The sequence below is a fragment of the Ambystoma mexicanum genome, chromosome 10, assembly GCF_040938575.1.
Source record: "Ambystoma mexicanum isolate Mex_15411 chromosome 10, UKY_AmexF1_1, whole genome shotgun sequence".
NCBI lineage: Eukaryota > Metazoa > Chordata > Amphibia > Caudata > Ambystomatidae > Ambystoma > Ambystoma mexicanum.
The window spans coordinates 867,174,835-867,200,479 of NC_090932.1; the positions used below are offsets into that span (position 1 = coordinate 867,174,835).

The window sequence follows — 25,645 nt, forward strand, 5'->3', positions numbered from 1 at the left end:
ATCTTCTGTTCATCACAAAGCATACCGGATAGGTACCTACGAGTTTAGTACCCAGTTTATCTTTGGGTAAAATGTCAGTAAGGGTCAATCATTTTTTGACATTACAACTTCCTTGATAAGCAAATAACGGCAGTTCCCTGAACAGATGTTCAATCTTGGATCACTAGTTAAAATAGACAGTTTTTGATGATTCGAGATTTGAATTTTTTTGTGTGGAATATTTAGAAATATATACTAAATTCGGTTCAGTTTGTTTTTTGAAAATACTTTTCATCATTTGTTCTCGCGTTACCAGTTTCAAACATTCCCTGGAAGCATCGATCTCATCGTTCGAATAGCCTCTTTTGAGGAATTTCTAACACATGGCGTTAATCTGCATGTTACATTCACTGAAACCACTGACAATACATTTAACCCTTACCAAATGACAATAAGGTATGTCTTTCAAGGGGCTAAGGGAGTGGAAGCTCAACTGGTTTCAAAGGCTGTTACTATCAGTTTCCTTCCTATAAATGTTGGTAACATAAGATTCATCCATATATGTAATATCTACATCTAAAAAGAGAAGCTTCTGCTGGCTGACTTCTGATTTAAACTGTATTCTGGTATCTATACTGTTGATATAGGTAAAGAAATTGTGTAATGTGTCCGTGTACCACTCCAGATCCTAAAGATATCATCAATGCATCTGACCCAAAAAACGTAATTGTGCCAGACAGGATCAGGGCTTGCAAAATCTACTAGTCCACTAGCATTGGCTAGTAGCTTTTATTAACGGCGAGTACCATTTGCATGATACTCTACCTTCCTGGTGAGTATGGGGATGTTAGAAACTTATTTTCCATTTACTGCAAACACACTGTTTGCAGTAAATGGCAAATGCAAGTTTCACTATGGATGCTTGGCAGCATTGCACTAAATATGAAGTGTGCTTATGGCGACATGTACCATTTTACAAAAAGCACTGTTAAATATTTTGTCACCAGTCCCCCTCAGGCGAGTGCATTTCTCTTGGGGCGAATATGTAAACTAAGGAACTCAGTCTATCGCAATTCATAGCAATTTGCAAGGCCTGAGGATGATTGAGGATGTGATCATATTCAAACTTATGCATAAAAAAATCATCAGGGGAGGGCCATGACAGCCCCCCCATGGACCTGCTGGATACTTGTTGAAAAAAATGGTTGACAGCACTGAAAATATGGGTTCCCAGAGATAAAGATCAACAATATCAAAATAAATTATTTAGCAGGCCCAATGTGGCCTTCCTGTAACAGAAACCATTCTACCTCTTTGATGCCAAGGTTGTGAGGAATCAAGGTGTAAAGGGATTTCACATTAATAGTGAACCTAGTTTGTGTTGAATTTCAATGATCTTTCATTAAGCGTTGCAGAAAATGGTTGGTGTCTCTTATATAAGCAGTGTTTTTTTGTACCAATGGCTGAAGAAAGTAGTTTATGTACGGACCTAAAAGTTGTAAAACACTATTTGTGGATGAAACTATTGGTCTCCCTGGTGGATGTATAGAGTATTTATGGATCTTAGGAAGAATATTCAAATTAGCAACCTTAGGATGTAGAGTAAACAAACACGTTTTGGTGCACTGATTAATCCATTAATTGTCCTCTGCAAGTTTAAGAATAGTTCACATCTCATCCACGATCCCACCAGTGGGATCACATCCTAATTTGACACAGGCATCGGTATCACCAAGCGGACGTGCACATTCATTTATAGTAACGTGCTAGTGTTCATAAGGACTATAGGACAGCCTTTGTTGGCGGGGCGTAATGTGTTTATATCTCCATACAATTCCTTAAGGAATGCCAACTCCTGTGGTTTCATATTATGGTGCTTAGGTTTACGAAAGGATACCATGCTAAAATCCTTCAACACCTGTTGATGAAAAACTTCTAAGGGTATAGATATGGGAAACAACAAAAGAGATGCTACCATTGTTGGTACTTAGTTGGTTATTTATTTAACCTAGTTGTATCAATGTATTAAAACAAGGGAACATGTTTGTTTCTTTTCCTACTTAAACTGTGTCATAGAAAACACTTGAATACAATAAATGATTACTTGGAGAAAAATGCAAAAAGTCCAGTACAATTAAAACCTCCTTTTTTAAACAGAAAATTGAAGAAAAGCCAGTTGAATGAAAAAGGGGAAAGGCAGACGCCAGTGTCGAGGAAAGAGGACCCAGTGAGAACATCAAACAAGAAAAACTATAGCGGAAGGCTAAAAGACAAGGTGAATAAATACTCTTGACAGTTGATATTTCTGGAGAAACTAGCACATAAATTGATCATCACATACTTATGGATACTTCATAAATGAGGATATAAATGCTTACATTTTGCAGACAATTTTTTCAAGCGTATTAATTCTGACAATGATTGTTACAAGTGGAAAACAGAACATGAAAACAGTAAAAAATGTCATCAATTTGACTGATGGGGGATAATTGCTCCCACCTTGAATACTTTCCATCTCTTCCAATTCTGAGGGGATTTCTCTGAACCGAAGAACCAATGGGTCTGTCTACATGACAGTAAAGGGAAACTTATTCCGGTGCTGGGGTGGGGTTGTCTTGGACAAAGTTGAAAAAGACCCTCAGTCTGGGCCACGTTTTGGCAGCGTTCAGCTATGCATGGCCGCCTTCTTCAGGGCGTGGCTTAAAAGACCCTGTGGATACATATACAAATCTATTAGTGCTAGGTATAGGTAGGTGTGAGACTATGAATGAATCAAGAGGAGATGGGTTTTCGGCCACACGGTCAATGGTTCATGGTAGGGACGTCCACTTCAGGCGAGCGTTGCCCAGCACCTAGTTTGTGAGTGGGTGCGTCTGTGCAGCAGAGGCGTAGCCAGGATTATGGAACGCGTGGGGCCTGAAGCTAATGTAGTTGGGCCTGCTGCAGTGACATTAACATCTGTAAATGCCCACACAGCACTGCCGAGTGGGCATTTACTGATTTTGGTTGGGCCTTGCCCCTCAGGCCCTACCCGGTCTACGCCACTGCTGTGCGGAAGTACAGAGAGCTTCCGATCTTCAGATTGCGGATGATCATGGTGGTCAGGCTCTGGAAAGGAATGGGGGCGAATGTCCCTGTGAGTGACACACTGAATTGAGCATATATAAGTAAGTCTATATAAGTCAGTTGCTGATCATGATACAGATAGGTGGGACATGCCGCTGTAAAACCAAGAATGCATGGGCCTTACCGATATCCAGCCAGCAAGGTACAAAAGATAGTCAATGGACCATCGTGTTAAAAAGGTCATCAATGTCGGTGTTACTGTGCTGGAGGTGCTGCATCAGCGGCCATGGTGTCCTGAAAACGCAGCAAGGCACACAGCGACTCTGCTGTTTGTGTAAGAGCATCCAGAGCGTGCCAGTGCGACTGCTCGTAATACGAGTAGGGCGGTTGCCTGGGAAACCCGTACACAGTGCTCCTCATTGCTAGGCAACCGGAGACGCGGGACGTGTCGAGCAAAGGACGAGCCTCTGGCAAAGGGAGAGTGGACTAAATCGAATCAATCGAGTAATGTAGATTCGGGCCACAAGGGTATTAAAGGCAGACTCTTGCAAGCATGCCGCACTCGGTCAAGAAATATAAATCAATTTTAAGAGGCGTGCCCTGTTGCATTATCTGGGCTCCCATGTGCTGTAGTTTTAAATCCTGGCAACTGCAGAGATCAAGCAAGATTTTAGTACATTATTCTTGCGAGGATTGAGGCCTGGTTAGATGAAAACTAATTCCTCTCCCAAGTGCATGGTGGGGTTAGGAAATGGGGTGTGCCTGTGGAAAAAGGGTATAGACTACTCCTACTGAAGACCAAATATGTTGATCTGTTTAAAGGCAAGCACCATTTCGACTTTGCTGTTCTCAAAGCTGCCTTCAACTCAATCAGGAATATTTTTTGGGAGACTTTAAAGAGAGAAGGCATGGATCATGCGTTCAAAACAAAAAAAAGCACACAACAACTCCACAATAACTCTAGGGGCAGAGTGCTGTGAGAAAACCATAAATAGGTGGGTATGAGAGAATGGTGTGGGCTCAGTATGCGTCTACGCACCGGTCTGTTGTAACCCATTAATCATCGATTTAGATGAATGGCTGCAAAAGGGAAAAACAGAACCACCTCGTGCATCCCAAGGATGGGTGGCATCCAAGTTCAAGCAGTTCTCTTTGCAAATGATGCGTTGTTCCACAAACTGAAAATGGACTCAAAGGTTCATGAGCAGTTGAATCGTACTGCACCTTAAATGGACCTGAAATAAATACAACTAAACCCAGAGTAATGGTTTGGGGTTCTTGTCCCACTTTAAAGCTTAGGATGATTGTGGGGGGAAGGTCATAATGCCTTACTGCTTCTAAATGGGTATCTCCACGTGGGATACCCTTTTAGAACCAGTAAGGCATTAGGACTCCACGTTTACCTATCTGAAAAAGGTGCATGGAGCCCACAGCTTGAGAAGCATGAACTTACTTTAAAGAGGGTAGGGGGTACAGCCATTTAAATCAGAAAGTTGGGGCTCACTATATTCACACCCAAAAAAAAAAGCTTACAGTGCAATGGCTATCCCGAGTGCTTATTATGCTGCTAAACTATGGGACATGGGAACATGAATAATCTCCAGGTGGCAGAAAGCAATTTCAGCAAGCAACTTTCGGGATTGCCCATTTCCTCACCAACAAAGATGGTTGACCCACAAGGGGCCGGGTCTGAGGGCGATCAGTAAAGAAGCCACTCTCACACCCGTTATCTTCAGGCACCCACATTCAGGCCCATAGGAGAACATGATATATACGGTAGACCTACAGGAGATAATGGCCCCAACAGGTGCATTTGTACATAGTGGCCCTAAGAGGTACATTTGTACTCTTCAATAGCTGGCACATATAAGAAGGGTGCTAATCATGCTGCAATTTGACCATTTGGGAGAGTCACCAAACTCCATCTCAGCTACTGGCCTTAAGATGATTAAAACAGTATACTGCAAACAGGCTGGCTCGGTTCAGCTAAATCAATTAGAGGCAATCCCGAGGTGGCGTTTATATGTGAATTCCCCGTGCCACGTTGGCCAGGAGCTAGGTTTAAAAAGAGATCTGAAAGCCAGAAATTGCGTACCCTTTGCATTCAGCTTTGTTTGAGAATATTGCCCATTAAAGCGGTTGTAGGGAAGTTGTCATGTTTGCATCCATGATTCAGAACTGCTCTACTCTTGTGGGTGTGGCCATGAAGGAGGTTTATTTTCTTTTTTTATGTACACACTAACCCCACAGTAGGGCAGGTTTGTCTATGCAGGGTTTAAAGTTGAGGGAAGTTGGGAACTATTTAGGTCCTGCTTGTAGCCTAGAAGAGTCTGGTTAACTTGAGACTAACCTCTACCAATACCTACTTTTGGCTTCCCAGGCTACCTCAAGCCAAACAAACACAACTATGTGAATTTAACGCTGTGCGTTTGGGACAATCTATAAATAAACATATTAGGACACATCTACACGACATTTAATGTGTATAATGGACACAATTATATGTTTCCGCTTATGTGGAAGTTCAATTTGAGGAACACTATGTACCAGCTCCTATTTCCCCAGAGGTAACTCCTGGTCCCAGGTTAATTTTGGAGACCCCAGAGCCGCTTTTATCTCCTGCTTATTCAATCTTAATTTCAAGCCCTGCAACGCCCTTTATCGAAGGAAGATAGGGTTGTCATGATGCCTACCTCCAAGTAGCCAGGTCCGACCCAGCAACCCCAGAGGCAGGCATCATTTCCCCCAGGGGAGTGCCAGCGGGCCCAAGCTTGGGCCCTTTGGACGCAGTCCTGGCGCCTTAGGCGCCAGGCTCATGTTGGACCTCTGTCCTGGCGCCTTAGGCGCAAGGCTCATAAAGCTAGACATGTGTTCAAGTGTTTTAATGTGCACTTACCTGATGCAGACCATGCTGCCACATCCAGGCCCTCTTGAGGCCTGAATGGAACTACTTTACCTGTGGGACTACTTTCCACCCAGGTGTGGTCGGGGAAGGATACATACCTGATCGGAGGAAGGATACACACTTGGAACTTCTTCCAAAGCTATTTAAACCACACCCGATCAGCGACTCACGCTTTGCGTTGTTCTGCTCCTCACAGCTGGACGCTCACCGTGTCAGCTCCTGCATCTGGACTTCAGCCACGCCTGTCAGCATCCTGGGTCACCTGCAAAGAGAGACAAGAGACCTTACCAGCTAAATCTGCACCACGGAGACATCACACCGACGATCCTGAAAAGGAAGACATCATTTTTAAAAGCATTTCGTTACGATCGCTGCAGCGCTGCATTTCACTCACCTTTCCTGGGTGCCTCCATCTTCAGCAGTGATCATCCGGATACACAGCCACTTCCCAGAGCCTAGAGAAAAAGACAAGAATAAGAGGTGAGAGAAGGAAGGGAATAAGACTTACCTGTTGGGTCATTCCCATTTCATTTCGGGTCTTGCCGCTTCCAGGCATTTTCCGGACCCCGGCCACTATGGGGAAAAAAGACAAAGACATTGAATGAGCGTATGCAAAGACAGTTCCCGAGCGCTCATCCAGAACTAACCTGCCATTTACTGGAACTGGAACTGCACGTTTCACTTCGGGTCGGCGCCATATCTCCGGCATTCCGAACCCCGGCCCCTAAGGGGGAAAAAAGACATAAGCATTAGCGCTTGCTGCAATAAGACAAATGAACATTATTATTAAGCTTGGACTTTTGAACTTGCAACAGAACTTTTACAGAGCCTTACCTGAATAGTCAAGCTTACCTGAACTCCCATCAATCCTCAATCCAGTGCAGTAGCTGGGTTTCAACGCGCCCCTGCATCTGAAGCAGGATGGAGAGCTCATCCTTCCTGACCCTAAGGTGAGACTTCACGGGGAATCGTGGAAGGGTATCGTGGAGGGTTGAAAGAGAGTGGGAGGCTTGAGCATAACTCAGTCAGTAGGTAATACTCCCTTTTCACGCACAGGGGAATATTCCTGCGAGCCGGAAAAGCCAGAGTAGAGGGCCCTTCCTGTCCATCTTCAGAGTCCTGCGCTTCACCATTGAAGAAGCATCAGCACTCGAAGCCAGACCTGCGCCTCCGTGGGAATCGGGTGAGCGTTACAAGGGTATTGCAAGAGACTTATTTTGGGACATTTTTCAACTTTTATATCAAATGTGGTGTTTGAAGTAGCATGCTTCATTTGGAAACTTTAGAAAAAGCATAGGCAACTCATAACTAGTAACTTATTTAGCAAATTGTGATGCTTTCCCTTTTGTTATTGCCTTGTGAAATCGATCAGCTTGGCTGTAGTATTTTTATTCTTTATTACAATCTTAATGTTACTGATAGATTATTTAATGTAGGATCTAATGCTTCTAGCTTTCTGACTGTAAAAATGTATGCAAATAATGACTAATAGCATATGCTTAGCAAATAAATTGATACCTTCACTTCGTTTTAGCTCACTGTGCCATTGAAGAGGAGAATACGAACGTACACATCAGTCCAATCCTACACATGAGGCCAGTCCTAAACTAAAAGCATTGAAATGCTCGACAATTCTCTTCTCATTAAAAATACCAACATCAAACACAGACAAGTATTTCTGCCTCCTGGGGCATCGTCGGTGCAGTGTGGTGGAGGAGATACTGCCTCTTGTCAAATCACTCAACAAGCCAAAGCCCGGCTTTCTCTTCATACAGTGTGACAAACCATAGGGCTTTCTGAGATACTGCAACTTCTTAGGCTCTGCTGGACTGCCACAATACAGTCATGAATTGACAAGTGTTCAATAGTTCAGCTCAGTGGCCATCACAAGGCACAGTGCAACAAACTAACCATGTTATAATTCAACCACAAGTTTCAATGCAAGTGCTACGAACCATGACTATGCTGCTTATTCACCACTCTAACGCCCAAGTATCATCAATCATGCAGCCGGCACACTACTCATACATGCTCAAACGCAAACCCAGTCCAGCAGCCCTACTCTTCCTCTGGTCGTCCCACACATTCTCAGCCCATTTCTAGCCCTCAGAGTTCTACAATAAATGCTTGGCAGAGCTTGTGTGTCGCAATACACATAGTCGGGACAGAAAAGGTGAAAAAAGTGAATTATCATGACTCCTGTGATCATGAACGCAGACTATATTAATCCTGGCAACCCTAGATGGCATGAATGAAGCTCAGCGTTTCTGAAGGAATCAGAGAGCCCATTTCCATTTATATGGTAACTGATACACTTGGTCAGCAAAAATGTCCCATGGTCCTCCACGAGACAAAGCAGAAGTGATCCTTTTGTCAGAATTCATGAGTTACTACAAAGACTATCATGGGTCTGGTATGGTATGGTATTTGTAAAGCGCAGCTGTGACCCATGGGGTATATATCCTGGCACTGAGAAAAGGCAAGAAAAAGAGCATTGGAAAGCAGAATCTCGTGAAACCGGACATCAGCCTAGTACTTTGTTGGAAACAGGAACGTTTTTAATTGTTACTTAAAGACTGAAAGGTTTTTGGTGGCCTGCAGCATCAGTGGGAGGCTATTCCAAAGTTTTGGAGCTGCCACTGAGAAGGCACGGCCACCCATTGTACAAGCAGGCTGACCGACAGAAGCAATCTGTCTGCCGAGAGCAACGCTCACGATGGCCTGTGTTAACAAAGCCTTTCCTGGAGCTACTCAGCGCCTATATCATAATAAGCCCTGTGTACAAGGCATAAGGTCTCAAAATTAATTCTGGCCTCCACTGGGAGCCAGTGCAGTTTGTTTTTTATTTATTTTTTTAGAAGTGGGGAGGCATGGGTTAATCTGGAAGATTTAATAGCAAGCCTTGCTGATGAATTTTGCAAGACCTGCAGGCACTTAATATGTCATTTTGGCTGTGCTTTTTGCCGAAGGGGGACCAATGATCAAGGCCTCGGTCTTGTCCCAGTTTAGCCGAAGCCAATTCTGGTTCATCCACTGGTCAATTGGAAAAAGAAAATGTTTGATGTCTGCTACAATTGCCATAAGATCTTGCTCAATACGGAAAACAAGTTGGGTATAGTCTGCGCATGAATAAAAAGAACCACCAAACGACTGAATGATGGGCAGCAGTAGTTTTATATATACATGTTGAATAGGATGGGCGAGAGGGCCGAGCCCTGTGGAACCCCCCCCATCCTCCCAAAACGCCTCCTGCTTTATATGGGGGCATGGATACTGTGTCAACTGCTGGAAGGAAACGATTTTAGCCATAACAGTGCTACGCCTTAGAAGCCAATTTTCAAGATGATCCCACAGGCCATGTTCAATCGTTTCGAATGCGGCTGATAGGTCTCTACAAAAAATATATTAAAATGATGACCAGTATAGTCATATAGTTATCCTTCTGTATTGTGTCCATCACTGCAAGTACCTATCATGGCACAGTGCGTCCCATTTCTCCTTGGTGCGGGCTTTTCTCTGTGATCGTACCTCATGTGGTTTTAGGAAGAAGAGTCTGGATCATAGTTACGGAGTAGGATTGTTGGCTTCATCCTCACCGTTGCAAATTACAGCATTTTTTCAGCGTTCCCATTTTTTGCCACATCCTCCATTCTCACTAAATGGAACAGTGATGTAAAGTAGCACATTGACTCTGAACATAAGGAAGGAAGACAGAGGAACTGGGTGCAAGTATTTTGCAATTGTGTTGTACCGACAGAACTTGCTCTGCTGTACATGGTAGAAAGTGTACCTGATGAAATCCCAATTGATTTCTCCAAACGATATACTGCTTCCTGGATGTGCTTGTCCCTTCTTGAAGCACTAGCATGTTCGAATACATGGGCTTCGGAGATGGGAACAGGCTCAGAACATCCTAGAGAAAGGCTCTGGCTGGTGCAAATGGAGGCATTACTTTCATTGGCGTTATTTCAAGCCTATTTGGCGGTTTGTTTGTAGCTCTGGCCTACTTAATATCACAACTACTTTAAAACTATTCTGGTTGTGATGAGAGTCTGCATTCACACGCTCCTAGATTCAAAATGCCTAAACATTCCTCTTGCAAACCTCTAGCTTCAAATGCACGCACCAATATCAGTTTCAGCACAAAATATGTATGTTGTTCCTTGCAAACGCGGCATTCCTTTCAAAACACAAACATCACAAGAAAGATCATAGGGTCAAGTGGAGTGGCTAGCTCCTCCTGGCCTTTAAAAAGCTAGTGTTGGGTGAATATGTCGGCCATAGAAAAACTGCACCAATGCAGCCGTCAGAATTCGATAGACCCTGCATTGGGGAGTGGAATGGAGTAGTATGATGGAGGGCAGAGAGAGGAATATGGTGTACAGCTCTCTACAAAAAAGAAAAAAACTGATTACATAAATATCGCCAGAAAACACTTTTGCAGCGTGCGCATTGTAAGGCTGGCAAACTCAAATAGGACCCCACTCGGCTGAACTCACCCAAGCACCAGCGTGAATGAATGGAAACAAACACAACGTGTGAAAGCTAAACAGAAACGGCCACCTATAAATTGGCTGAGATGGACTGTTAAATATATTAATACCAATAACTCAGTGGGTTTGAGTTATGCACACGTTAGTTTATTTATAATAAAAATGGGAGCCCCCGGGTGGAGCAGCTTCTCATTTGCGCAGGGCTTTGTGTATGATTCTGAAACAGCATTCCAGAATCATACACGATAGCACGCGCATGGATTAAATAACATATTATAACATCTCCCTTTCATAATGAGCAAGAAGATTTTAATTTAACTAATGATGAAAACATTGTAATACAAACTAATAATTATGTAAGGTTATACTAGATTATTACAACCTAAAATATACATAAGATGAACTATATCGAAACAACATTTGCATAACTCAATAATAACCAGAGTAAACACTTCATATTAAAAGGATATGGTCACTGGAACAGGAGCTTCAACAAAGGCAAAGTTGAGTTCTAGCTTGTAACACCGCAAAGTCAGTAATAAATAAAATCCTGCATACAGTTCCAGACAATCCTTTTCTTTGATGGTAGTTGGTTATTCTCAGTCAACTCTGCCGTAGACCTTCTCATATTATCATTTTCTATAGAGTCTCTGTCCTTTGCACTTATGTTATCATCTCTTGAAGACATATTTATTCCCCGAGTTTTCCACAGTATCATTATTACTTGCACGTATGACATCATTGCAAGACCACTTCTTGCCCTCTTCAAGAACTGACTTTCTTGAACTCTCCATCACTTCTTGAGGATCTCGAAATTTTGACTCTCCTTTCAATACTTTTCTAGGTTCTCTTATTCTAATCCAATCTCCTTGTTGAATCTTGCTTTCTATCGCATGTTTTTGTTTATCATAATATTTCTTGTACTCTTCTTGTTTTTTCTTGACTTTACTAACAAGTTCTCCATATTAATTTCATTATTCTTGTTTGTCACAATCCAAGCAAGTCTGAGTCTATTTGTAGCCAACCTTCCTCATGAGAGTAAAAGTTTCTTCATACGTTGTAGAATATGGGGTAACTCTATATGTGTTTAGTGCTTCTTTTAGCGTCTCCTTCCATGGTAATCTATAGGCAATCGCTAGTTGAATGATCCCTCTTTTAAGACGGTTCATCCTTTCTACTAATCCATTTCCCATTGGATGGTACAATGCTGTAGTTCTAGGCTTGATAGCTCGCTCTTTTAAGAAATTCTGTACTTCTAAGGATAGAAAATGTACTCCATTGTCCGATATTAATTCCTGTGGATCACCTTCTCTGTTGAAGATTTCTTACAAAAACTTCATCACTTTTAGAGCCGTAACAGTGCCCTCAGCCACTCCACACTCTACCCATTTAGAGGTTTAGTCCACCAATACTATGAAATATATATTTTGAGACTCTAGTGTTTCATATGGGACAGTTATGTCAATAGCCAGTTTAGTCCATACAGAACTTGGTATTTCCACAGGTTGCAACAGCGTGATGCGAGTCATTTTGCCCTTATCACTTACTGCACATGCTGTACAATCTTTGACCATGTCTTCTAACTCACTCCACATGTTGGGCCACCAATAAGCCACTCTCGCCCTTCTCTTGGTGAGACTTCTCCCCACATGACCCTAATGAGCCATTTCCATTATTCTCTCTCTCAGTGTTGACGGTGGAACTATGCGATTGCCAAGGTAAATGCATATATTATCTTTAATCCTCTCCCACGATTTAATGCACTCATCCACATCTATTCTCAATCGCTCTTCTCAAATGGCTTTGTTCTACATCTTCCTCCACTGCCTTGACCCAATCATCCTTTGAGAATCCAGGATGTATGTGCGCTATAATACATTCCATGTTTTGTTCTTCAGTTAATTCATCATCCTTTATGTGATCATCATTCTCTGAATTGCATGCTAGACGGGAAAAACAGTCAGCCACAACATTGGTCCTTCCAGGGGTGTATTTGACTTTGACATTATATTGCATGATGAACAAATGTCCACCTTCTTATTTGCGGGGATGTCAAATGAGGGTTCTTTGAATTTAACATGTGAATAAGTGGTTTATGATCTGTTAAGATCTATGGGGATACCCCAAATGAGTCCTTTAAAATGTTCCAAAATCCATTTAACTCCTAATGCTTCTCTCTCAATGGTTGTCGTTTTTTTTCAGCTCCTCTTAAAATTCTGGAAACAAAGGCAATCGGAACTACAACCCCCCCCTTGCACTTGCTCCAATACGCTCCTCAAACCAACATTGCTGGCGTCAACCGAAATCAACGTTTTTGCACTATAATCAAACATCTTGAGGGTAAGTGCCTTATTAAATCAACATTTTGATGCCATTGAACTCCTTCTTGCAATTCTCCGACCACATGAATCTTACTCCTTTGCACATCAGACTCCTCATCTGTTTTGTTCTGTCAGCATAATGATCCACAAATTTCGAATAGTACTCCGCTAAACCTAAGAAGCTCCTCAGCTGGTCTTTATTGATCGGATCTGGAATTTTCAAAATTGAATCCACCAAACTTTCTTTGGGTTTTATGCCATCAGCGTTTATACAATGACCCAGGGAATTTACCTCATTTTTTTAATTTTACATTTCTCGATCTTGAGTGCAAGTCCCTTTTGTTGAATGACCTGTAATACACCCAAAACTTTTGCATAATGCTCATCCTCCGACATTGCAGACACGAGTAGATCATCTTGGAAATAGTATACACCTTGGAATCCATTAAACAAGTGTTGCATCAACCTCTGAAACACAGCTGCAGCTGATGCCAGCCCAAACGGCATCCTCTTATAGCTGAAAGATCCTAATGGTGTAATAAATGATGTAAGATGCATGGATTCTTCGTCCAACACCACTTGATGATAGGCGGAAGATAGATCTAACGTTGTGAAAAACTTTGCTGGTTTCATTGTGGTGAGCATTTCACCAATGTTGGGTAATGGGTGTCGATCAACCCAGATGCTGCTGTTTAAGTCTCTCAAATCGACACACATTCTGATCGACCCATCTTGTTTTTGCACAATCACAATTGGTGATAGCCATTCCGAGCTCTCGATTGGTTCTATTATATCTTGCTCACACAGTCTTTTTAACTCTTTCTGCAATGCTTCCCTAGTTCCAATCGGTATGTTTCTTACTTTGTGAACGACTGGTTTGGCACCACTTTTGAGTACAATGCGATGTTTGAATCCTTTTAAAATTACAATGTTGTCATTGAAAACATTCGGGAAGCTTCTGGCCAAATTTTCTGAGGTGTCACAACTGTTAGCAGAAATGCTTAAAATGGGTACACTTTCACCTGGATGTATTCTAATTCTCAGTGTCGCTGTTCCCACCATCCAACTATGGAGAACCCATTTTCAGCTACATACAACCTGCAATAAGTTCTACTACCCTCAAAATCTAGATGTACCCATGTATAACCTATAATGTTGATAGGTGTCTTACCATATCCAGTTGCTCTTACTTTCAGGAGTTGCAAATCCTCCATTCTTCCGTTTAATACCTTAAGAAATGTTTCCACATCCACCATCGTATATGGGGACCCAGTATCAACCATTACTTGCAATGGTATACCGTTTATACACATGGATACCCATGGACCCACAATTCCTTCTGACGGTGTGAAAGCTAAAATGTGTACCTCCTCTTCAAATCCATTTGTGATTGCTAACAAACTACTTGGACCACCAACCTCCTCTAATGCTTTTATGCTTGGCATATTATTCCTTCCAAAACGACCACCATTTCTCTGTATAGTGTTCATAGGCTGTGGATTTAATCTGCCTCTTCCCTCTAATGTTCCGGCATACTTTACCAAAATGTCCAAATTTAACACATTTGTAGCATTCCACATAATTAGCAGGGCAATCTTTTTCTGTATTCACATGCCTATACCAACCATATTTGTGACACCTACTTTGTGTCCTGTTCATGGCTCCCTTATCCTTTCTGGAACGCATACCAAAATCACTTTTTGCACATTTTTTCACCACGGCAATGAATGCCTCCTTATCTGTTACACTCAGTTGGTATCCACAGGGACGCCACCCAGCCGGGTTACTCGCTGGTATTCTTCTCAGCTTTGCCCAGATGTGGTCTGCGCGGAAGGTTCTGCCTGAAAATACAGGAGGACTGTGTTCAAGGTTGACCGACCGGGTAAGTATCCTCCTTCCACCCCCGAATGATTTCAGCCCCTCTGGGGCCCTCTCCTCACCTTGTGGTAGCTTTAGGCGTGCTCGCCGTCCTGCCTTCTTTGCAGGGGCGCGTTGTCTTTCATGGGCGTGTGCGGTCCAGTTACTTCACTGACGCCAGCCTGTTTGATATTGTTCAGGTAGGTCTTATTGCTGTTCTTTAGTTTTGTTGCTATCCTGCATGCCTTTCTTTGTTTAAAATGTCTTTGTGCTCCCTTAGGTATGCAGAGCTTAAGCGCGGCGAACTGGCTTGGTTGAGCCCCGCTGGTAAATGATGGCGTTTAAGAGCGCTATGATGCATTAAGTAAGTGTTATGCGCAGCGCTGCAAAGTCTTGCCTTTGCTAACCTGTGTTTTCCTTCCTTGTAGATCGCGGTGTTCTTCAGCGCGAGTGGAATGTCCGGAGTAGTGCCAGCCGAGAGGCGACCAGCCAGGTAAGCCTTTTGAGCAGTTCGTAACTTGCAAATGTCTCTACTGCTTTCTTTAATGTTGCCTCCATCTTCCTCTTTCAGGTTGTTCTGTCTGGGAGGCGTGCAGATTCGAGGAAGCTGTTCTCAGTAGCTGCGAGTGGCTAAAGATGAAGACTGCAGGTAAGATGCTGCTGCTAATGATGTTCCTTTTGTCTCCTTGCAGGTTCTGCTTCTCCGAGGTTCGAGGGAATAGCTGGACACGGTGAGTGTCACGTTGCAAGCTGCAAAGAAACGCAAAGCGTGTTGTCTTGCTCGCGTGTGGTTTAAATAGCCCCAACAAAATAGTCCAGGTAAAGTAGTCCCTAGGCTACCACACCCAAAAACCAGATCACATAGCTTGGTTCCTTGGAACCAAGCTATTTGTGGAAGCCTCCATGTTGGCTGGCAACACATTAAGTAGTTCCCAAGCACATGTTTTTCATGGTGTATGAGCCTGGCGCCATAGCTGCCAGGAGTGGGCCCCAAGAGGGTTTTGGAAGAGGATGCCAGGCTCTAGAGGCCCGAGTCCTGACTCCACCTGGCCAATGGGTTTACCAGAGGGGGTTTTGGGCGTGGGTCGTGACATCTTTACCATGTTCTCCTTCATGTACATCCTGCACTGACTTCACTTCACAACATTCTGGCTTGTTTTGTATCTCCCTCATACATTTCTCTCCTAATTCAATTGCCCTTGCTATTTCAATGGCTTGTTCTAACGTAGGATCCTTTACTTGCCACAAAAGCTGTTGAATGTGAGGATCTGCCACATGTAAGACTAGCTGGTCTCTTAGATATTCATTTGCCACACCAGTGAAATTGCATTTCGATATGAGGCCTCTCAATGCAGCTATGTAGGTGTCCACACTCTCCCCTTTATTTTGCTTCCTTGAGAAAAATCTGTATCGCTCTAAAACAATGTTGGTTTTATTGCCAAAATGTCTTGTTAACTTAGTCATTGCTGTCTCATATTTCCTCACAGTACTGGAAGAAGAGTCGCCAGAACCATCCTCAGTGTCCACTAATTCTGGCAGAGTCCTGAAAATTCTCAAGGCTTCAGCTCCCACACAGTTTAATAATGTGGCTTCTCTCATGTCATCATTGAGCGTGGCCCCTCCAATCACCCTCAGATATACCAGGAAGCTATCCTGCCATTGTTCCCAGGAGCATATTGGATTGCCCGGATGTGCCAGGAATTGCATTGGAGCTGTAATATTCTGCCATTTGTACTTGTATAGCTTCCTACAATTCGTCACTAAAACCGTAAAACAGCTGGAGGTAAATATGGCCAATCTGATCTGTATGAGCCTCATTTCATATGTGTATTCACATTATGTAAGGATGGAAATCACAGGCATACTTTGCAAAAGCAAAAAAATGTTTTTCCTATGGACGTGCTTTGTTTAGCAATACGTTTGTTTTCTTTACAACATTTCGTTTATTTTTTTGTGGACTGGATTAGCAGTCACTTCACTCAGCTTGACTCAGTATTGCAGCGTCAATGTGAAAGTAATGTCTATACAACGTATGAATTATTCTACCTTCAATGCTGGTTTCCGTACGCATTTCTGAATGAACGTTGGCATGACAACATGATGTTGTAATCCAAAATGGAGGCACGTAATGCACGTATGCAGGGTGCTTTACTCTAACTTTTAGCACTGTTGCTTCTCACAGCTCGCGCACCATTTATAAGATGCCTTAGCTTTGTTGACATCTCCTTTAACAGAGGTATTAAACAAATTTCACTCTTCCAACTTCATCTGTCATTACCACCACAGGTTTCGTCTTACCTGATTTGTACGGCTCGGCGTGCGTATCGATCCTCTTGCTTGTATGAGTTCCTGTTTCAGTAACGCGGGCAGGGACTCCCTTACAGAACAGCAGCTCCTCGTCGCCAATTTGATAAATATATTAATACCAATAACTCGGTGGGTTTGAGTTATGTACACGTTAGTTTATTTATAATAAAAATGGGAGCCCCCGGGTGGAACAGCTTCTCATTTGCGCAGCGCTTCGTGTACGATTCTGAAACGGCATTCCAGAATCGTACACGATAGCACGCGCAATGGAACATGAGGTATATACAAGGATTAAATAACATTTACTCCTACGTCCAGTCCCCTTTCCTCCATACTTGTGGGACATCTCTCCGTCCTGTGGGACGGGACCGGAGCACTTTGTAAAAAGCATCCACATTTTTCCAAAAATGTGTCCCTCCTCTCTTTCCTGTGGGGGGCCCTGCACGCGGCCGTAACCCCACCCACCTTGGCTTCGCCCCGTACATCGCCCATCAGTCCTTTTCTCTGCACGATCGGGGCCGGACGCACTTGCATCCTCGGAAGATTTCCTTCCCCGTTTTCCTCTCTGGCTCTCGCTAGCGTTCGTTTACTAGTATGTCTGTCTTTTAAATTAGATTTTCCAGACTGTTCGTGTCACCATTGCTTCGCAAGGGCAGATCCCCATCCTCTTTGTTTAGAGTGTTTGGGTCCGGATCACCGTTGGGACTCTTGTTTTTACTGTGACTCCCTTTCGGTCCGGGCACTTCAACGTCGGTTGGAGCGGTGGGAGGAGGTGTTCCGACGAACTCCTCCTCATTTTCAGGCGTTCATCGACGAGAAGAAGAAACGCCCGGTAAGTCCTTTACTTTTCAGAGCACCCCGACCGAGGCATACCTTCCCAGGTTCCTCTCGGGCCGGGAGGGGCGTTGATCGCTCTGTTACCGAGGTTCGCCCTGAGGTGCCTGTCGGGCCGAATAATTCTACCAGAGTTTTCTCCGAGGGACTCAGTAAGGGGCCTGTGTACACCGGAGTACGCTCCGAGGCCCCTCCTGTGGGGGCTGTTTGTAGGCCCATTTCTACTGGGTCGTGGGGTACCGGAGCTTGCTCTGAGGCCTCTCTTTCAGCTTCCCTCAAAAACAAAAGCAGGGTGCGCCCCAAGGGCTTGGCTGGGGTTGCGGTTACCGAACGGATGTTCGAGGCCCGTGCTTATAAGGCTATTACCGGGCCTAGGTCCGAGGTCCTTTGTACAGAGGCTAAGGCTACCAACAGTTCTAAGGGGCCAGGCAACGCCCTGTCGGTGAAAGCGGTTGCTCACCGTTCCCGCTCTTGTGGTGACACCAGATCTGTTGAGGGGGCAAAGAAGGAAGGTTCTCCTTTTACCGGCAGTGCCGAGGCCCTTCCTTCGAAGGCTCAGTTGGCGGTTGGTATGTCGCAGAAACATTCCAGGCCTCATAGTACCGGCTCTGCCGAGGTTCCTTACGTTAAGGCTAAAATTAAGATCCCTGATCCATCGACGGGGACCCCTGCCACACTTCCTCACGTGCCGCAGTTCCCCTCAGATGAGGACAAAATGGCGGCCGTTCCCGCCACGACCACGGCGGCCATTTACAGGTACTACCCCTACAACTACGCCATTGGCCCCTGGTGTAGGGTTCGGTCCTTCGGGTGAACCTAAGGTCCCTTTGTGGGCATCCTTACCGGCCGGTTTATGATTGGAACGCCCGGATGCCTCTTCAGCACAATGTTTCGTTGCCCGCGGGGGCAGCTCCTTTGATTTATGTGGATACGTCAGTGGAGGGGCTGGTGTGGCACCCTTCTCCGTTACGTCCCTGGATTTGTCCACCTCATGAGAGGCCTCCTCAGGTTCCGAAACAATCTCCCGAGGATGCCTTTTTCGGTAAATTTCAAGCGCTTATGCGCACCGACCCCATGAGGGAATATTTCAAAGGGCTTTTCAAGGAGATATGTCCACCTGCACCTCCGGCTCCACCTGTTCCTCCGGTGGATCTGCCGGCGCCTCCCTTGCCCGTGGTGCCTCCCCTGCTCTTCCGCCTTTGCCACCATTGTCCCCAGTGGACAAGGCAGTGCCTGACACAGCTCAGCAGGATCCTGACCTGTCAGATGACCCTCAAGGCGATCAGGACAACGAGGACCTTCCCGCTCTATCAGAGCCTTTCATGACCGGGTACTGGACATGATGAGTTTCTTAGATGTTCCGGTGACCAAGGCACCCACTCCGCAGGAGGGCGTGCTTTCTGGGGCGTTCACCATGTCTCCCTTGGAGCGTACCGGCCTGTTCCTGCAGAAGGACGTTCTGGCCGAGGTCCGAAGAGTCTGGAAAAAGCCACACTCGGGACTTTTTGTCAATAAAAAGATTGACGCAAGGTACAGGCTGCATTCTTCGGAAGAAGTGGCCTTGTTTTATCCGCCTCCCTCCTCCACAATGGTGGCTGCGGCTACGTTGCAATCCAGACCTGCAGCATCCTCTTCCACGACGGCTACTCAGGTCTTGGGAAAGGAGGACAAGCTCCTGGACTCCCTAGGGAGGAAAATCTTTGCCAATTCGGCCTTGCAGCTCAGGCAGGCCAATGCAGAATTGATTTTGGTGGGAGCTAACATGCAGATGTGGAAAGGTGTGTCGGAGTTTGAGGAGCACATTCCGGTCGAGAAGTTGGAAGACTTCAGAGGTGGACTTTCCGATGCCAGGATCTTGGGCCAGGATCTCCTGGAAGCTGCAGCTCATCACGTAGACACCTCGGCTCGGGGCCTGATGCTTGGGGTTGATACCTTGCGGCAAGCGTGGCTGCATGCCACTAAGTTTTCGAAGGAAGTGCAAGACAAGGTCCTGGACCTTTCATTCGATGGTAAGGAGCTTTTTTCACTCTTCTACTGATGTAGAGCTCACCAAAACCAAGGACAGCACTCAGACGGCTAAATCATTGTCTGTTCTGGCTAAAGCTCCTTTCAAATCCCAGAGACCGTTGTCGCAAAGTCGACCTTCCTCTGGTTTTAGGGGCTTCCGTGACCGCAAATCTCGCAGAGTGGATACTCCTGCGTGGAATAACAGCGTACGCAGTTTTTCTCCCGCTCCTCAGCCTCCTCATCAGGTTCAGGTGGCACCGCCACTGATAAGCCTGCCAAATGAGGGTTTTCCGCGCTCGCACGAGACCCCGGTGGGAGGTCGCATTGCGTCTCATTGGGAGGCGTGGCAGACCACCACAGCAGACAGATGGGTCTGGTCAGCCGCTCGAGCGGGCGTCCGCTTACCTTTACCCCCATACCCCACCCCTCAACCCTCCTTTTCAGCTGTCGGGCTCACCCTCCCTCAAGGCCGAGGTTCAGAAACATCTGGACCTCAGAGCTGTGGAACCCGTTCCCCTTGGGGAGCGAGGGGAGGGCTTCTACTCCCGGCTGTTTACGGTGCCCAAACCCAACCAGGCTGGCCTGCCCTAGAACTTTCCCAGTTCAATCTTGTCATACCCCAAGAGAAATTCAAGATGATCACGCCCGGCCAGATTCGCTCCTCTTTGCAGATGGGCGATTGGCTCAGCGTGGTGGATGTTCAGGATGCGTACATGCATATCCTGATTTGCAATCCACACAGGAGATACCTCCGCTTCTCTTTGGGAGCGGAGCACTTCCAGTTTCGGCTGCTTCCTTTTGGCCTCAGCTTGACGCCACGTGTCTTCACGAAGATGATGTCGGTGATTGCGGCCCATCTTCGTCTCCACGGTATCCATGTGTATCCTTATTTGGACAACTGGCTCTTATGCAGCCCTTGTCCGTTGGCAGCAGCGGGCAACCTCCAGTCTCTCCTTCAGCTCCTGTTCCATCTTGGGCTGTATGTGAACTGGCGGAAATCCTCCATGACGGTCTCACAGGACCGGATCTTCCTGGGTTTTCGTTGGAAAACGATCGACTGCAGAGTGTATCTGACCGGGGACAGAATGGCAGTTCTGTTGGCCACGTGTCAGATGTTTGTGCAGTCGGAGAGCATGTCGGCCTGGTGGTTCCAGAGGCTTCTGGGCCTCATGGCCTCGTGTGTACTGGCTCTTCCTCTTGCTCGTCTCAAAATGAGACGGACCCAGATGGCTCTTCGGAGTTCCTGGTGTCAGGCTGTGGACCCGGATTCCAAGCAGATAATAATTCCGTATTCCATGAGAGTGGACCTGGACTGGTGGTCATCTCTCAGCAACCGGACGATGGGCGCGGGGTTTCAGGACCCAGCCCCCATGGTGACCATCACGACAGACTCCTCCCTTTTGGGGTGGGATGCGACGTTAGATCTTCAGATCTCTGACCTCTGGTCGCCTCAGGACAAGCTCCTGCACATAAATCATTTGGAGCTTCTGGCGATCTTTCTGACGCTCATGGCGTTCAGACTGCTCATTGTCAACAAGGTGGTCCGCATAAGAAGGGACAATGTGGTATCAATGTATTACATAAACAAGCAAGGGGGAACAAAGTTTCCCCCCCTCGTGGACCTGTCCATCCAGATTTGGGAGTGGGCCGTGCTTCATGGGGTCTGGCTGCTTGCAGTGCACATCCCAGGCCAGCTGAATGTCACAGCGGATGCCCTCAGCCGGCGGACAGTGGTCATCTACGAGTGGGAGTTGAAGGCAGAGGTCCTCTCATGGATTTTCTCGCGTTGGGGCACACAGGAGGTGGACCTCTTCGCCACGGCGGTAAACAAGAAGCTTCCTCAGTACGCCTCCAGAGGGGGGCTGGGAGCCTCCTCTCTGGGGGATGCTCTCGAGATTCCATGGCACAACATGAGAGCTTACACCTTTCCGCCTCTGCCTCTAGTTCATCGAGCAATTTGGAAGTTGAGATAGCCCCGTGGTGGCCTGCCAGGTTTTGGTTCTCAGAACTTCAACACCTGTCGGTGTATACGCCAATCAGGTTACCAGTAACTCCCGATCTTCACCAAGGGGAACAACAGATGTGGCACCCCTCCCCACAATCGCTCAGCTTGGCGGCATGGTGCCTGAGTTCAAGTCTTTAGAGCATTTGAGTTTGTCTGCGGATAACATGCGCATTATCCATACAGCCAGGAAACCCTCGACCAGATCTCAATACAAGAGTAAATGGCTCGGGTTCTGTCATTGGTGTTTGGAGAAAGAGTTGGATCCGAGGGTGGCCACGATTGACACAGTGCTGTCCTTCGTATCCTCCCTAGCAGAGTCAGGGGTTCATGTTCTGTCTTGCAGGACTTATCTCTCAGCGGTTTCCGCTTACCTTTCTACAGACCTGTGTTCTTATTTTCTAACCCGGTGTTGAAGAGACATTTTGCTGGCTTGACACGCCTCTACCGTCCGGTTCGTAGTCCGCACCCGCCTTGGGATCTAAATGTAGTCCTGACGGCGCTGTGCCATAAACCCTTTGAGCCAATGGCTACGGTTGACCTCAAGTACATGTCCTGGAAAGTGTCCTTTCTGGTCGCTGTTACGTCAGCAAGGAGAGTGAGTGAGCTCCAGGCATTGTCGGTGGAGCATCCTTTCTTTCACAAGGACAAGGTAGTCCTTCGGACAAACCAGGCTTTCCTACCGAAGGTAGTGACCGAATTCCATCTGAATCAGTCAATCTCCCTCCCTGTCTTTTTTCCGAATCCTGCCTCAGAGGCTGAAAGGGTTCTACACTGTCTTGACGTCCGAAGAGCTCTTAAGTTCTACCGGGACAGGACTTCCGAGCTTCGGAGTTCTTCTCAACTTTTTGTGACCTTCGGTAACCCTCAGGGCAGGCCGGCGTCTAAGGTATCTATTTCCAGATGGATTGCCGCCTGCATCACAGAGTCTTTCACCGTCCAAAAGCTGAAACCTCCTAAAGGTATCCATGCGCACCTGGTGCGGGGCAAGGCAGCCGCGGTTGCTTTTCAGAAATATGTTCCCTGGGAGGCCATCGCTAAGGCAGCTACTTGGGCCTCCCCATCTGCTTTCTGTAAGCATTACTGCTTCAATATGAGCTCTAGAGCTGACGCTCAGTTTGGTCAGGCTGTGCTAAAGAACCTGTTTCAGTAAGGGGTATTTCCATCCACCCATAGTTCCTGTAAGGAGTCCTTGGGAATCTCCCACAAGTATGGAGGAAAGGGGACGGGACGTAGGAGTATTACCAGGTTACTCACCGTAGTGAACACCTTACTCCTAGTCCATAGTCCCCTTTCCTCCATACGCCGGCCGTCCCCTCTAATAAGGTTCCTCTGTTATTGCTAATGGGTCTTTGACCCTCCGATAGAAAAGGACTAATGGGTGATGCGCGGGGCGGAGCCAAGGCGGGCGGGGTTACGGCCGTGTGCCGGGCCCCGCGCAAGAAAGAGAGGCGTGACATTTTTGGAAAAATTTGGATGCTTTTTACAAAGTGCTCCGGTCCCGTCCCACAGGACGGAGAGATGTCCCCATAAGTATGGAGGAAAGGGGACGGGACGTAGGAGTATGGTGGTTAGGCTATAGGCCAGCAGACAAAGCTTTACTTCGTCTAGCTACTGTCTATTATCAGACAGCTATACACCTTGCTAAGCAAACCTTTTTTCGCCTTTGAATTGAGGGTGCAATCTCTCAGCCAAACAATTGTTAGACGTAGTTCGTTCTCTGTCCTCTTCTGCTACCACCCAGTCCTCTATTGTCCCATCCTAAACCTTCTGCGACTCCCTTGCCGACTTCTTTGTGGGTAAAATTGACACCATTCGCAGCGATATAGCTAATTCAACCGCCCAGTCACGTTCTTTCGGCCTTTACCTGGCCCCGCTTGTAACCCCCATATAGGGTGGTCCACTTTGCCTTCTTTTACTATTAAGGATGTTTTTGAAGCTATGAATAAATTGAAATCTGCTTCACCCTGGACCCTATCCCTTTTACCATGCTTAAAACATCTCCACACAAATCATTTGTAGCAGGAATTATCCCAGAGGAGCTGAAGCGTGCTCTTGTGATCCCACTCCTAAAGAAACCACAACTGGAGAAAAGGGGACTATGGACTAGGAGTAAGGTGATCACTACGGTGAGTAACCTGGTAAATAACATCACTGGTTTGCACAAAACACTTTCCAACCAAAGCCAGTAAATAAACATCCCCTGCCTACCACGCAAACATGGAGGGAGCACAGTCTACATAACTCGAAGCGCCCACTGGGCCAACCCCTATGTGTCAATTAACACTCCTTTATGAATTGTGTCTGTCAAAAAACGCAGGGGCGACGTCTAATCAGACAGTGATGCACTTGAGCCCACATTTGAAAGAAACTCCCGCTTGAAGCCTTTCAAGCTGAAACTCAATACAAAACTCAACTTCGATCTCTCCGCCTGGTTAGTCCTGCAGTATAGCACCGTTCAGCACCAACCACAAACAACTTCCATAAAAGGGAGTACTCGCGAAAGACCAGCAGTGGGTGTATGTCGCCCCCAGCCTGGCTGTATTAAAGACAAGAAGCAGCCAGAACAGGCTCCTAGCCCAAACTCCGGCATGCAGGGTTGCTGCTTCCACCGTTCGCTCCTCTTCCTCCACTGCACAGTGTGTACTTGAAACCCACTGGTGTCAATACAAGGCTGCATGTGAAATATCGCCAGTACACACTTTTGCAGCGTGCGCACTGTAAGGCTGGCAAGCTCAAATAGGAGCCCACTCAGCTGAACTCGCTCAGGCACCAACGTGAATGAATGGAAACAAACACAACATGTGAAAGCTAAACAGAAACGGCCGCCTACAAATTGGCTGAGATGGACCTAACCTTGAAGGAAAAAAAACAAAAATAGGCTGTTTTCATTACACAGACCACCCACTTTCTAGTTAGGCCGAAAAGGGTTAATACCACATGACAATACAGGCATTATTATGACGTAATCAGAAAGTTTTCACATGAGAATAGTTTAGCAAACTATGGTTAGGGGAATCAATCGAGCAAAAGAAAAAAGTCAAACTGGCAAAATTGTTTGACTTCGGGAAAAGTAAGTGTTTTGGGGGGGTCGGAAGAGAAACACGGAAAAGCGGGAGAACAAGCACAGGGAAAGGAGCGCTGGATTGCTGTTGGGGAAAGGGTGCAACATTAAGTGGAGAGCAACATGAAGGAGATACGCAGGGTGTAAAGTACATTCCTCGGAAGGTAGGTGGGGTGCAACGGGCTCACTTGTGAAGTGCCGAACGAGAATGTTCAGCAACTCAATTGAGCAAGTGTGGGTAGGACAAAGGGCAAATGAGCACTGGAGGGGCAAAAGAACAAAGGGCGCAAAGCAGCAATAGGAAATAGGAAACAAAGTAATACTAGTAATTGCAAACGAACATGGGGGAGAAAGGAGCATTAGCGAGGGGTTAAGGGACCAATGGGGAGGGGATGCCCACTGCCACCTGCGCCCCTCCTCACATCCCACACTGCAGTGGCTGAGGTGGGAGCATTACGGAGGCTTGGGGAACTATAGAGGCTTGCTAAGAAGGTAGGAAGGGCACGGGGAACAGGCACAGTGAAACGGGCATTGGAAGAGGCTCAAGATCCCCAGAAATGGCTAGGGCGTGCTGGTGGTGTGGGAGGAAAGGGGCACTCAGATACTGGTACAACTTTCAGGGGCTAGAAGGCACTTGGAGCACATGGCGTAAAGGAAAGGGCTGAAGGGCCACTTAAAAGCTCCGCTTGGGAAGACAGTGGCATCAAGATGGGCACATGAACCGCAGGCTGGGAGCATAGAAAAAGGTCCACTGGGAGAGGCAGGTTGACCTGGTGGAGGCAAGAGGGCACTGGTGAATGAAGAATGGGT

The 25,645-nt window shown here is 46.2% G+C and overlaps 1 protein-coding gene and 1 pseudogene across 2 annotated transcripts in view; one reads left to right on the top strand and one right to left on the bottom strand.

Moving 5' to 3' along the window:
* The window catches only part of ATP13A3 (ATPase 13A3), a 1,430,808-nt gene that overhangs the window by 1,237,921 nt on the left and 167,242 nt on the right, over window positions 1-25,645 (bottom strand). The window lies entirely within an intron of this gene.
* On the top strand, window positions 9,325-9,978 carry LOC138492942 (transmembrane protein 19 pseudogene; annotated as a pseudogene).